Below are 15,234 nucleotides of genomic sequence, written 5' to 3' on the forward strand. Positions count from 1 at the left end.
GCCTAGACCCTCCCGGATTCTCCCGTCGCACGGCGCCGACTCTGGTTCGAGCAGTTTTATGTTATTCAGACCGCGTTTTGAAAGATCCACACAGAGTCCACTAGATGGCAGTGTTGCATTTCTTTGCTTTACAGCAATACAGTTAGGAATGGCAGTGTTGCCTTTCTTTGCGATATGGACGTGGATTCAGCCTACATTTGTAAGTGACCATTGGTAGCACGTCATTACACTACAACGTGTTGCAGATGGGCGTAAGAACATTCGACGTGATACCTAGCCATACCTGCATATTGGGCTTTGAGTGCGCTGTGTATTGCCAGGTGTCAGACCTGACAGAAATTAAAAACAAACTTTGAAACAGGTCGCTTTTGGACGCTATATTCAGGTCAGCGATGCAATCACTCGTTTACATTTCACGTTTTACTTCATATAGCATTTCCTAAGACTACTTTTCTAAAGCTTTAGCGTTTCTATAGTTTTTTTCTTGTAACGTATGACTCTTGTGTAGAGCATACTCTGAACCGAATTGCTTCCAAGGGGCAGATTTATGAGCCCCTTGCGCCACTTTTGCGTCACTTTTAACATGGGAAAAGTGACGCAAAAGTGGCGCAAGGGGCTCATAAATCTGCCCCCAAGTGTCTAAGGGAGTTCAGGTTGAGAGTTGTGAAGTTGAGTCAAAAGGATGTGTGAGTACCTCAAAGGGCCTGTCAACGGGTCATAAAGATGTGCAGACTCCATGCACATCCAATCCGTGGCCTCTGCAGAACACGCAGGACGATAATCGCATATCTGCCAATGGTAATTGTGTGGAAGTGTGACATTCGCAGACGAAGGATTTCAGAAAGATTTGGTGAGAAAAAGGGCAGATAACTTGGGATGGGGAGAATCATTGTTACTTTTCATTTATCTGAGAGAGCTAACAAGTGCTTGCAAAGCCATTAGGTCCAGGTTGTTTCAGGTGTATTGGATCATAGTTGTGTGTCATGTTTTGCGTGCAATAACACAAAATTGATAGCGAGGCACCCAAATACTGGACAGGTGTCGCACTATGTGAAGTATAGGATTTTACATGGTTTAAGTCATACCCTTAATGGCATAGGCCACGCCTCTTGCGTCTTGCTTCTTTGGTCACACTAAATTTAGTGCCCCCCCTTTCTATTTTCATATCACTTAAAGCTCTGACGTCCTATAGGGAAATAATGCTACCATTCAATTTCCTGTCAAATGCACGATGACCTCTGCATCCTTATCAGGAACAATCAAACATGTACCTAACCACGCCCACAAATTGCACTTTTTACACTTTGCACCAGTACATTTTAAGTTATAGCTGCCCCATTTTGATAATGTGCTCCGGAGGGATTTGTTTTATTTCTGTCAGAAATTATTCGAAAAAAAAGTAAAATTAAGAAATAACTTGAGTAAAAAATTAATCGATATAACTAAGGGATGTATTTACAAAGAATTCGCACAGAGCAGCGCTACAAGTCATTTTGTTGCGCTGTCCTACGCCAATTTGAAAGGACAGGAATGCACTGTATTTACATGATACAGTGCATTCCTGTGCTTAATCCAGAGCACAATTTGCACCGATGCTCCAACGCAGGTACACTTACTCTATAGTGTAAGGGTGTCTGTGTTGTTGGCATGATTGTTTTTGTGCAGAAAGGTACACCTTCCTGCACAAAAGCAATCACAGGAGGCATTTTTCTTGTTCTATGTGTGTTGCAGAATGCAGCGCACGTGGAAGAGGAAATAACCATGAGAAATGTAAGCATTTCTCCTTGTCACGCCTGCTCAAGGGTGGTGCAAGGTAGTGCTGCCCCATGTTTACGAGACATTGTAAATCTGGAGCAGTATCAAATTCCAATTGGTTTGAGTGGGAACAACCACAGCAATGCCCATGGAATGCTTATTTCACACAGAGTAAGGCACTGCAGGTACGCAGGCTGGATTTCTGTGGGCATGTAGATATGGCTAAACGCTGGAAAATCACAAAGAGTGACATTCTGGCAGAATACAGGGCTTGTGCATATGCTCCTTAATGTCTAGGTTGTCAATATAAGCTCAGTGGTTGCTCTGTTACTGCTGCAGTTGTTTTGACACGGCAAGCCACCAGCAAAGGATGAATGAATGGATGCAAATCTTGCCCAGGGCGACATATTTGCAGATATTTCTACTGATATGTGCAAACTTCACTGCACTGATATTGTCAGTTGTTGAAATATCTTTATAGGTTAATGAGCGTCAATTGAGTTGACTGCGGGCAAAAAGCCATGGGTCACATCACATGGTCAGTGACTGGCTACCGCCCTCCCCCTATGACCACACCACCCCCGGACAAAGCACCCAGACGTGGTATCTTTGGAAGGCGGGGGGTCGCGAAACCCCCCGGCCGTATTTATTAAGTACAAAACAATAAATTTCAAATTTGCATGATAAACGGTTATACAAAATTCAGCAGGACATTAGATACATAATTGTCAACAGGTGTGAGTGTCTATCCTTAACAAAGACTCTAATACAAATTGTTTCCTAACCGAATCTAACATCCTCCTCTGCAATTTTGTATACTAACATTTCTGGGCCATATGGCAAGGTCGCTAACCGGTGTCAGGTCCTACTAGCTGCGCCTCCCCTACAGGTGTGCGCATGCGCAGCCGGGCCCGGTAATTACCCGGTCCACGCCGTGAACTTCATTTACCCACTAAAGGAGGGCCCTTACTCTGCGCCATCCGGTGACGTCATGAGTATGCGCGCGCGGGGTGGCTACCAGCCTAAGGAAAGCGTGACTCCCCAACCCGCGCCCCTTTGAAGCACCAGTTACCTTGCCCCTGAAGTTCTAGGAGGGGCCAATGGCCCCTCCCCCTGGGCGGGCACCTCCGTAGGATGATGCCCGCCCCCTCAGACCTTCAAATAGTTGCTCACCGGTCATGACCTTACCGCATGCCCCTCATACCTAATAAATACGACGACCTAAGGGAGAAAATTCTAAAGGACAACTACACTGACTAAAAACACAGGTCATGTATAACATCATACGGCTACTAGGGAAAGAAAAGACCTAAACACGACTGCAACAGTTTACACATAATCCAAAATCAATCGCTACCTTGGGAGAAAAAGGCCTACACAAGCATAGTCAAAAACATAACTGCACAATACCATATTGATCACTACAATGGGAGAAAAAATTCTAACAGAACAACCTCATCAGAAACTAACATTTCATGACAATTACCCGCGCCCAAATGCCCGCTAGTTGGGCTAACAACACATCGACCACGTACTCCAGGGATGGTGGGTGGGGAAAAGTTATCTGCCCCGAGCGCCGGGGCACGACCTATGTGGGGGAGCGTCCAGGGAACAAGGGGGTCACCTGGGCGCTCCCCACCGCTTTATCCCCCCCAGTGGCCCGCCCCTCTCCCTTCCGACCCGGATGTCGATTAACGACATCCGGGTCATCCAGGCAGCCAATCGGCGGTAGGGCGCGCCCCCTAGTGACGCGCCCCACCACCGAGTAGTCCGGGGGGAGGTCGCCGCACAGCCATGCAGGCGGGGGGGCCAAAAGCCCCCCCTTTCCACATGGTCAGTGACTGGCTACCGCCCTCCCCCTATGACCACACCACCCCCGGACAAAGCACCCAGACGTGGTATCTTTGGAAGGCGGGGGGTCGCGAAACCCCCCGGCCGTATTTATTAAGTACAAAACAATAAATTTCAAATTTGCATGATAAACGGTTATACAAAATTCAGCAGGACATTAGATACATAATTGTCAACAGGTGTGAGTGTCTATCCTTAACAAAGACTCTAATACAAATTGTTTCCTAACCGAATCTAACATCCTCCTCTGCAATTTTGTATACTAACATTTCTGGGCCATATGGCAAGGTCGCTAACCGGTGTCAGGCCCACTAGCTGCGCCTCCCCTACAGGTGTGCGCATGCGCAGCCGGGCCCGGTAATTACCCGGTCCACGCCGTGAACTTCATTTACCCACTAAAGGAGGGCCCTTACTCTGCGCCATCCGGTGACGTCATGAGTATGCGCGCGCGGGGTGGCTACCAGCCTAAGGAAAGCGTGACTCCCCAACCCGCGCCCCTTTGAAGCACCAGTTACCTTGCCCCTGAAGTTCTAGGAGGGGCCAATGGCCCCTCCCCCTGGGCGGGCACCTCCGTAGGATGATGCCCGCCCCCTCAGACCTTCAAATAGTTGCTCACCGGTCATGACCTTACCGCCACGGGCCAGCATTGTTAACCGACGATCTGGCCTCCCCCTCTACCCAGACATAAACCAGGAGCGCGCCTATTTTTTAAAAACCCCTCCAACCAGGCCCAGACATTATTAGACCACAGGACATTAGCTGCCTCGGTCAAGTGCACCCCGTCCCTCAAGTAAAAATGCTCGCCCCAGATACACCCATGTGGAATCGTCTGCAACTGGGGGGTCCGAAATAATTTGTCCAACTGTGTGTTGACCCTCCGTACCGAGTGATTCAACGCCCTGACCGAGACCCCCCCTCGCCACTGCCACCGAGGAATAAGTTGCGACCAAACTACTGTGGAACCCGGGCAAGCCCTGGCCACCCACCCCGCAGTGGAAATGATCTCCTCAATGAGCACGCGCCTCCCCAATTTTGCCAAATCATTCTCCCCCAGGTGAAGTATCACCACTGACGGGGGGGGCCGCTGCTGAGCTAAGATTCCCTGGAAGAAACTCCGAAACTGGCTAAGGCATAAACCCCCCCTCCCGAAGAATGAGATATCCAACCCCTTTTGCGCTGCGCTCATCCTACGGTCTCCTGAAAGAAAAACATGTTCCGCGCGCCTAACATAAGAATGGCCCATAATCCAAGTCACCAGCTTCTTGTGTCCTCCGTGCTGTGCCGATGTCGATCGTTGTCGCCCGGTGACGAGTTCCTCCCCTGCGTGACAGGTTTGAGAAACTGTAGACAAAAGAAACATACAGGGCGTGAGCACCATCATGTCACAACATGTCAATTCGTACATAACTCTTGTAACGTTCAGACGACCATCTTCCCAGTGTCTTCACACTCTCCACTGAGAGACCCCTCGCCACTGCCTCGGTTGCTGCCCCAATCCTAAATGAATGGGTGCCAAATTCCTTTGGATCGAACCCTGCCAGACTGACCGTTAGCTCCAAAACTCGCTTAAACTGGTACCTAGTCAATGGTGTACCATCGGCGTGACACAGCAGTGTGTCCCCCGCCGTGCACTCCCGCTGCCTACAGAAAGCCTCCACGTGAGCAACCGGGCAGCAGGGGTTGGCCCGCGCCCGATGGAGCACTATGGTGTGACCCCGAGAGTCCTGATCGGTTTTTGATTTCTGAATTGTTATTCGCATAACGTCTTCCTTGATCTCAACCCCGGCCCACTGTAGTCCCCCCACTTTATCAGTTTTTGACCCAGCAACTAACTCCCCAACCCTCAAAGCCCCATAAAAGGCCAGGGAAAATGCCGCCTTGAACAAGATAACCTCCCACTGTGAGCTACAAACCGTGTGCAGTGCCCCCAATAAAGCCGTCAGCCGTGCCAATCCAATGGGCCTTCTCTTATCGCCCCGGTAACCCTGTACACGGCGCCAACCCCTCAATGCCTTGCGCACCAGAAATGTGTTAGTGGGATCCCGCATACCCCTACTCTGCGCAAAGAAGGAGATTGCCGCCCTATGTCTGTTCGCAGTCGCGACTGAGCGCCCTTCCTTGTGCATTGATTCTAGGTACGCTGCGAAGCTGTCCTCCTGCGCCCACCTAGCCTCCCATTCCCGCCCCAAGAAAGCCCGATAAGACAAAAACGCCCCTTCGTAAGCTGTCTTGGTCCTGGGGGCTAAGCTAGCGACCACGAGGTCCTGTAATCTGGGGAACCAATCTGCCAGAGTACTGCCGGGAATTGCGCCGGCTGGGGATCTGCCGCCGGAAGGTGTTCCCTGAAAACCTGCATTTTAAAGCGAGAAAGGGAGTCAGCTGCGTTATTGAGGACGCCAGGGACATGCTTGGCTCTGAAAATTACATTCCATTTTAAGCATTGCAACACAATCTCCTTCAGTAAGCGGAGTATGAATGGACAGCGTGCCCCCTGCTGATTTATGCATTCCACCACCGTCATGTTATCCGACCAGAACACCACGGATTGGTTGCGCAAGTGTTCCGGCCAGACCATCAACGCTACCCATATCGGAAAAAGCTCCAGAAAGCCAATATTGGTAGTCAGACCCTGTGTCCTCCATTCCGCTGGCCACCGCTGGGCGACCCACCTGGTACCCAAAATGGCGCCGAAGCCGGTACTCCCAGCAGCGTCCGTCCATAGGCCCAATTCCGCCGATGTGGCGGGAGGACCCGGCCACACTACCCTGCCATTAAAATCCTCCAGAAATGCCATCCAAATGAGCATATCCTGGCGAACCTCAGATGACAACCTCGTGTGGTGGTGTTTCTCCCGTAGTCCTCTCATTGCTTGGGCAATAGAGCGTGAAAAAGGGCGTGCCATTGGGATGACCCGAAGCGCAAAATTCAATTGCCCCACCACCTCCTGTAGCTGTTGCAATGTAACCTTGTCTTTGCGTAGGCAGTGACGCAGGGCTGCCCTAAAGCTAGATACCTTGGCCATGGGTAACCTGAAGCATCCTTCCACTGAATCAATTTCGATACCAAGGAATTCCAAACAGGTGGACGGGCCAACCGTCTTCCCCGGCGCTAGCGGGACCCCAAAAGCCCGCATGAGCACACAAAATTCCTGCAACGCCCAAGCACACTCCTGAGATCCCGCCGCACCCAAGAAAAGGAAATCGTCCAGATAATGCATCACCTGCCGATGGCCCGTCACCTCCCTCATGACCCATTCCAAAAATGAGCTAAACGCCTCAAAGTACGCACATGAGATAGAACAGCCCATGGGCATACATTTGTCCATATAAAACTTGCCATCGAAAGTGAAACCTAAAAGATGATGGTCCAGAGGATGAACAGGGAGGAGGCGAAAGGCAGATTCTATGTCTGATTTAGCCATCAATGCCCCTGGCCCCAGCGCCCGCAATAAATCCACTGCCTGGTCGAATGATGCGTACTTAACGCTACAAATTCCCTCATCAATCGCATCATTCAGTGACGCCCCTCTCGGAGCCGACAGGTTGTGGATCAATCTGAACTCACCTTTCTCTTTTTTGGGTACCACCCCTAGTGGAGAACACACAAAATCGGTGACAGGCACCTCCTGGAAAGGGCCAGCTATTCTACCCAGGGCCAGTTCCTTGCTAATCTTAGCAGCCACCACTGCGGGGTTATGTTGCACCGACAGTTGGTTCCTGCAATGCGTGTTACCTGTGTAGCCCCCCGCCGGGATCCTAAAACCGTGGGAAAAACCTTCTTGCAGTAGAGTGGCCGCTGTGTGATTCGGGTACCTATTCAACCATGGGATCATTGCCAAAACATCTATAGGGGTTACGATCTCCCGAATATCGGCCCTACACTGGCTTCCCCCTCCCCCTCTGGCTGTGGTTGCCCTGCTTGGACCTGCAAGATGACTCGGGGTGGGAGGGATGACCGCAGATCGAACATGCATGTCTGAATTTACAGGTGCCCGGGGCCCTCGTGCAGGTACGCTTATTAAAGTCCCAACACACCCCTTTTCGCTCAAACCCCCCCCCCCCTACCCCTACCCGGGACCTCACTCCCCTGAGCCGCCCGAAAGGGGTGCTGAGGTCTGGTGAAGTACCCCCTGCCCGCAGTGGCAGACTGTAGTGGGGCAGAGCTCCCAGAGAACTGCCTATGCCATGACACAGAGTCCACCTTATCCCATGCCAATGACGCGTCAAATTCCCTAGCTTTCCTGAAATTGACATCATACTCCTTCCAGGCATCCCCCGGGTACTGCTCGCTCCACCCCACGATTCTACTCTGGTAGCACGCCAATGCCGCCTGCACATTAGGAGGCCGCTCGGCCATGATGGTCGTGAACACTGCAAAAGCCCTAACCCAGTTGAGCAAAGATTCCTCAACCCTAAACCTAGCACACTGTGCCCTCCACTCACTTGGAAGCATCCACTCCTTTAGTGTCTTGGCCTGGTCCATCTCCCTGTGATCCAGTAGTAATGAAAAAATGTAAACATATTTCCCCGCCCAAATACATTCCTTCGTTGCCTGGGACACATGTTGTGCCAAATTCTCAGACCTAGAGGGCAATGACCCATCGCCCAAGAGGGGCAGTGCCACCTCCTTACCCTTTTCCTGCGCCGCGACCGGTTGACCACCATCTGCCGTTGATTGGGCGGGGCTGGAACCTGTAAGTGAAGAAGAAGGGGGAACCGCAGCTCTATCCGCTGCCACCGCTGCTTTAATCTTTTCAACCAACTGTGCTGCTTCAGCCGCATGATCTGATGACGCTGGTAAAACCCCCCCCTTTTTTAGCCAAGGTAATAAAGCCGCTATCTGAGATGCCAATTCAGGCGGGACCGAGTCTGGGCTATCTGGTGGGACTACGGGCCCCCCGGGAGGCATAGCCGGTGGGGCTGGCCTGGCAGGCGATGGAGAGACCGGTACCGGCAGACCCGGCACTGGTATCGGTAGTATGGGCGGGGTGGTAAGCCCCCCAGGAGGTGGCGGCAGCGGCATGGCAGGAGCCAATGTAACGGGTGTCGGGACAGGTACCAAGGGTACTGAATCAGAACCCACGGGTGTGATTGAAACCGGTACCACTGGGGCTGGGGCACTGCGCCTTCGCTTCTTAGCCTTGGATGACTTGGGCGGGCTAACAAAATCCCCCCTGGACAAGGGTGCCTTCCGCTGCCGCGCGGGCCTGCCTGCAGACGCTGGGGGGTCAGTAAACCTTTCATTCAAGCGCGCTTCCAATTCATCCACTTTACTCAATCTCTTATTGATGCTATTCATCTCCTGCATCATGGCCTGCAACATGGCCTCCATCCTGGACCCACCTTCGCTACCCACTGGCCCCGCCATGACTTGGGTGCACCGACCTACACTAATACCCTAATACAGGTGTCAGTACGCTTATTACCTTTACTAGATGGAGGATCTACAGGGGGCTGTAAGCACCATGCAACCGTAACCGCAACGCCCCGGCTTATCCGGTTTGTCAGGGGTGAGTAAACTCTAACGTAGACCCACCCGGCGGCTACCAGAAGCAATGTAATGCGAGCCCCCCGCTCTCCTCTTACCGATCGAATCCTGCGTACTCCCCGCCGGAAGTGAAGGTACCTGCGACCACCACCGCTGGCCACCACTCGGGGCTTACCACAAGAAATTACAGGGACGTAGAATAACACCTGAAATAGAAAATGTATTAAATTCCGGTAGGTAAGAAAAGCAGCACCCACTTCCTTTAACTGCTTACCTAAGCAACCACCGGGCGCTTCAATATTAATGTGTACTACGAGTAAATAAAACAGTGCTCAGTAACAGACTTATTGGCACCTATGATCGACCAATCCTAGCTTTTGTGTTGCACGGGGAGATTAAGTGAGTTGCTCAGAATCACCAGATGGCCTGTCTTCAAGTCGAGGCTAGGTAAAACCACCTTAATATATAGCTGAATGGGGTCCTGGTCGAGTAATGCGTATCAAACCTCCCCCATCAAACTCGACATTAATATATTGTCCCTCTCTTTCAGGCTCTCTGTACGTCCATTGCCCGCATTAATTAACGTATGTGAACCTCAGATTCAGGCCTGTTGCTATGGCAATGCACGTTTAAAAAGAGGGCGTGTAAACCAACAAAATGTGCTTCCCCCTCTCTTCGCATGCAATGTTACGGGGAAAATGTCCTTAGCTTTTTTCTTCTTTTCAAGTACACGTTAATTATTTAGCACCATGTCAATCAATTCTAATTTCATAAATTTAAATTAAACTGTCCTTTCCACTAAACATCAACATCTGCTCTGCGGCGTAACATTCAATTACAAACTGATCCGCCTGGGACCTCACACGCAGAGCGCACGATCGCAGGAGGGGCGTGCCACCGCCTCCCTGTACCTGCTACCTTCCTTGCACCCTGCCGACGCCGGATCTCCGCTCGGTTCCCCTCTCGCGGCCCACAGAATGCCTCCGTCGCTTTCCGAATCGCGAGTTCGTCTCCCCGCAACACACGATGCCGTCCGGCGACTCTTCAGGGCTTCCGAACGCTTCCTCTCTGCGAACGCGAACCTGCAGAGCAAGAAAAAAAGAACAAAGTTATCTGCCCCGAGCGCCGGGGCACGACCTATGTGGGGGAGCGTCCAGGGAACAAGGGGGTCACCTGGGCGCTCCCCACCGCTTTATCCCCCCCCAGTGGCCCGCCCCTCTCCCTTCCGACCCGGATGTCGATTAACGACATCCGGGTCATCCAGGCAGCCAATCGGCGGTAGGGCGCGCCCCCTAGTGACGCGCCCCACCACCGAGTAGTCCGGGGGGAGGTCGCCGCACAGCCATGCAGGCGGGGGGGCCAAAAGCCCCCCCTTTCCAAATGAGTTTGTCTTATCAGCACGGCTTCACCAAAGGACAGTTGCACAGATATCTGCATTGACTCAATCATTAAAGCAGTGTCTGAATACACACTAATTTTATATTTTTCCCTGGTCCTCCAGCCTTTGGAGGTGTTACATTTACTATTCTCACCCTAATGAAAGCAAAATCAGGGAATGTGGAATCTTTTGGAAGGTCTTGATTTACTATTCCCATTCCGGTCTAAGCAACAGTATGGAGAGTGTTGGACTTCGGAGGGGTGAAATTTACTATTCCCACTCCAATGTAACCAACAGTAGGGAAAGTGTTGGACTTTGGGGAGGTTATATTTATTATTTCCATTCGTATGTAAGCAAAAACAGGGAAAGTGTTGGATTTTGTTGAAGATAGATTTACTAATGCCAATCCGTACTTAGCAAGAGTAGAGAAAGTGTTGGATTTTGAACACGTTAGAGTTACTAATCCAGCTGCAATCTAAGCAACAGAAGGGAAAGTGTAGACGTTGGATGTTGGAGGGGTTAGATTTACTGATCCCAGTCCAATTCAAGCAACAGTATGGAAGTTGTTCTTCTTTGGAGCAGTTAGATTCACTATTCCCACTTCAACAGAAGCAAAAGCAGGGAATGTGTTGGACTTTGAAAGGGTTAAGGATAACTTTCCAATTCCTAATCATTTTAAACAAACGTAAATATATGACAACATAACAATATTAACACATATTTAAAATAAAAAAGTAAATGCTTTATGAATAAATGAAATTAAATGTAATGTAATAGAAAAAAAAGAATACAAAAATAGATTAACAAATATAAAATAAAATGGATACATTTTAAATAAATACACATCCCTTCCTACTATGCAAAAAAGACCAACAATACAAATTAAAATTAATTATAAATAAAACATCACTACAATTTAAATAGGAATGAAATAAAACAACGGCATGTAAAACAAATACATGTACAATCTGTTTTATACAGGTATTATTAAATACACTTACTAACACATTAACAACAAATTACAATTCAGCAAATAATTGAAATAGCTAATCAATTAAATAATTTACATAGGAAATTAGCAATTAAAGGATTAATTAATGTAAACAAAATGATTAAGAAAGTAATACCATATAATTTGAAGAATTTACCATTATATCTCCATACAAACAAAGCGACCCACTACTAAATTAAAAACTAAAAATTAAGCTACAGAAAAAATAAATTACACATTCAAAATAAGAAATTCACTAATTCTAATACCTAATATATATTAAGTAATAAACATTACATTAATCAATAAAAAAGTACACACAACTAGTAAATGACATATGCACAACTATATTTGAAAAAAGAATAGTATGTACATACAAAAATAATATTCTTATCACTGTGATTCTATATTTTTGACTTGACAATAATATTGACATAAGATTGTTGCACCACATTATTTTTAAATGGTATTTTGGTCATTCACCTAAAGTAGCACTGTAGGTTTGCTCATCAGCACACGAGGGAGATTTATAGTACAATGACAACGTTTTACATCTGAGCTTCTCTGTAAATTAATTATTGCGTGGTGACAGTTTTACATCCTCTTACTGCTCACTCCTGGCCCTCCCTCCTGTCCCCATTGTATCTGTGCTCCAGCCCCACGCTATGTATTCACTCGTCAACGATAATGCTCTTGAAAAACATGAGTCCTGTTGACTTTGCCAATGCTTGTTTTTAAGATTGCCACCAAACTACATGTCATCAGAACAGTATTTCCAATTTCTGATCGTTTGTTCCAAATCCCCGTTATCAGTGGTGTTTCAGTGCAATTGATTTAGTAGAAGGAAACTAGGACTACAACTGTCAGATCACATCAATTTGTTAAATGAAAGTCCAGGACAGCAAACCTGTTGCCTTAGGGACATGAAGCTAGATGGGAACCCTTGTTGTGGTGATTTAGTGCTCGTTAACTATGATTAGGAGAACTGTAAAAGTCATTCCATAATCCATTAAAATGGCAAGCACACATCAAGCCGCCCTTATCACCCCCATAAAACAAGTATTGCATGCAAAAAATGGTACTGTGCATTTCAGGGACAATGCTAAGTCAACGGTTGACCTATTTTCCTTGCAAGAGAGTTATAGTTGTAGTTTTCTGGTGAATTAATGCTCTACAGGTAGGGCTGGGCATGTGGACACACTCAAGTGTAAAATTCAGGATTTCAGAACGTCCACAATGAGTTTGCACAACAAACAGTTACAGGTAATGCGATTGACTGAAGAGCAGTTCCTATTTTATTATGACAATCCACTACATGGTGGCTCTGTCTGACTTTTTTAAGCCAGCAAAGTATTTCACAGTTCCATATACTAATAATGTATAACGAGCTGGCACATCTAGTCCATTCTCACAACTTGAGGTGGCTTGAAATATTGCAAATTGTCATACTTATACCAATGTGATGGTTAGAACAAAGGGCGGAACTGACATTTGGTAGATCTAGCAAGCAAAGTGGATATTTTATTTATTTATTTATTTACATAGTTTTATATAGTGCTGGCTAGACCCGGAGGTATCAGAGGTCTTTACATGAGGTTCAGCGATTTACATGTTACATAATTACATCAATTACAGGAGCCAAGTATAGACATAGGAGAAAAACATGCGATTACACAATAATATGAATCATGGAGGAAAGAGGCGGGGGAGGGAAGGAAACACAACGGGGAGATGAGGAAAACAATGTTAGATGTCCGGGGCTGGGTAGGTGACGGCCGAGGGGGTGAATCAGCATCAAACTCCTCTATAGCTGCATAGGACAGCTCCACAGTGCATTGGCCGAAGTTGCTCGGGCTCCGCGGTGAGTACAGGGGGCATCATCATAGTTCCATCGAAAGCACCTACTGGGAAGTGCTGTCCGCCTCGTCCTCCAGCTCGCCCCCAGGTCAAGAGTGGGGAGAGGAGAGGTGCAAGGGACAGTTCCAAAGTCTAGTGTGAACTCCTGTGGCTGTCTGACAAATAAGTTGGGTTCTGGGACACATTTTATCACAAATTAACCTCAGCTTTTTTTTGTGACATACATACATGAGCAATAATTGGGGCACAGTGAGCCCCTCTAATCCCAGGTCATCTGCACCAGTTTTACCAATGATAGCTATGCTACACTGATCGCTCCAGCTTGCTCGCCTGACCCTCAGTCCCCCCGGCACAGCACTAGCTGCCACCACTTGCTGTCCATTCCACATGACTCTTTGTGATCCAGGGGTGGAGATTAGCAGTCAAAAACATATGCATAGTGTGGTCTGCCCCTTAAAAACAAGTGGCATTCAAGAGGAGAAAGAAGTGAAATGCTATTGGATTGATCAATTTTCTTCTTTGATATTGAGAGATATAATCCAGAATGGGGAGCAAAACAGGTCAAATGCCCCCCCCCCAAAAAAAAATGCAATACAAATAAGACATTTTGGTAAAACAGTCCAATGGAGAAAAGTAACAAAATTATACAAAGAAACTGAAGCATCGTGAAAGTAGATTGAGTATAGACACCCATGTTGTGAGCAGCAAGCGTTTTCCCCTTCCAATGTTTAACTGAGTCCCATATCCGACTCAATCTTTATCTCCCTGATTCACTCTCTAGCAATATCATCTCCAACTAGCAGAGATTCAAAAATTCCTGTCACCAATTCCAGGGATTTGGGGCACCACTCGAAAGTCAAGAGCGTGCCAACACTAGTCTAGTCAAAGAAATATATCACCCAAGTATTTAGGAATGTCCGAATGTCCCAACATGATCAGTTTTGAGTCTCACACTACAAATACATTTAAAATACTATCGCCCTTATTTATGAGAAGTGTCCCATCGCTGCAACAAAGCAGCAATGCAACACTTCTCAGTGCGCCCTCCTTGCGACACCATGGATACGCCGTATTAACAGTACGGCGCATCATGTCGCAAGGAGTTACAGATACGTCAGTATTACGCATGTATCTGTAGGCGCAAAAGTGACGCATTGCTGGGGTGTGTCTGAAAACAGATGCAACTCCTTCAATGTGTCCTTTAACATGGGGCAAGCCCCATGTGAAAGGGCCTGCATCACAAATATGCCTACGATGAGGCAGGTGTAAGGTTTTGACGCAATGGCGTCCTAGAAGTGGCGCACTGAAATCATAGATTTCAATGCACTACTTCTACAAGGCTTTGATGCGGGGGAATGCCCACCCTGCATACATTATACCTGATGCAGGTATAATGTAGTGCAGGGTTTTACGAAGTGATGCATCTACCTCGATGTGTCACTTCGTAAATATGGTGCAACATGGTGCATTATTTACGCCGCCGCAGGGTCACAAAAAGTTGCACAATTGGGACGTAAATGTGATGCAGGCTTTCATAAATAAGGAACTATTAGTTTTCCCAAAAACCAAGGCACAGAATAGATGAGGGACAGAACAGGAAGCATAGACATGAACCCTGTTGGTCCCCTCAAGCCACCGGAGGAAGCAGCAACCATCAGCTTGAAGCTGCATAACCCAAAGGTGGTAAGGAGTATAATAAACATCATTAATGCATTTTATATGATGGACCTTAATGCTCGAAACATTCAGGACTATTTGAGCAAGAAGATTATTAAACCACAGGCCCCTGACTGTTACCTCACATTTCAGAAGATTGCTTCTTTTTTCCACCCATAACTGAACGGGATTGGCCACTTGAGTGCGAGAAAAGCGATATATTGCTTTGCAAACCAGACAATGTTTCTCTTCACTGGGG

The sequence above is a fragment of the Triturus cristatus genome, chromosome 3_2 (genome assembly GCF_964204655.1).
Source record: "Triturus cristatus chromosome 3_2, aTriCri1.1, whole genome shotgun sequence".
In the NCBI taxonomy this organism is placed as follows: domain Eukaryota; kingdom Metazoa; phylum Chordata; class Amphibia; order Caudata; family Salamandridae; genus Triturus; species Triturus cristatus.